This window comes from Bison bison, unplaced genomic scaffold (genome assembly GCF_000754665.1).
Source record: "Bison bison bison isolate TAMUID 2011002044 unplaced genomic scaffold, Bison_UMD1.0 scf7180017864280, whole genome shotgun sequence".
In the NCBI taxonomy this organism is placed as follows: Eukaryota; Metazoa; Chordata; class Mammalia; order Artiodactyla; family Bovidae; genus Bison; species Bison bison.
Genome location: NW_011494852.1, coordinates 4,165,766 through 4,166,460, shown reverse-complemented (window position 1 = coordinate 4,166,460; position 695 = coordinate 4,165,766).

Here is a 695-nt window from a genome sequence, read left to right as displayed (position 1 = left end):
CATGAGGTGGCCAAAGTACTGGAGTTTCAGCTTTAGCATCATTCCTTCCAAAGAACACCCAGAACTGATCTCCTTTAGGGTGGACTGGTTGAATCTCCTTGCAGTCCAAGGGACTCTCAAGAGTCTTCTCCAACGCCACAGTTCAAAAGCATCAATTCTTCGGCACTCAGCTTTCTTCATAGTCCAACTCTCACATCCATACATGACCGCTGGAAAAACCATAGCCTTGACTAGACGGACCTTTGTTGGCAAAGTATGTCTCTGCTTTTGAATATGTTATCTAGGTTGGTCATAACTTTCCTTCCAAGGAGTAAGTGTGTTTTAATTTCATGGCTGCAATCACCATCTGCAGAGATTTTGGAGCCCCCCAAAATGAAGTATGACACTGTTTTCACTGTTTCCCCATCTATTTCCCATGAAGTGATGCGGCCAGATGCCATGATCTTAGTTTTCTGAATGTTGAGCTTTAAGCCACCTTTTTGACTCTCCTCTTTCACGTTCATCAAGAGGCTTTTTAGTTCCTCTTCATTTTCTGCCATAAGGGTGGTGTCATCTGCATATCTGAGGTTATTGATATTTCTCCTGGCAATCTTGATTCCAGCTTGTGCTTCATCCAGTCCAGCATTTCTCATGATGTACTCTGCATATAAGTTAAATAAGCAGGGTGACAATATACAGTCTTGACGTACTCCTTT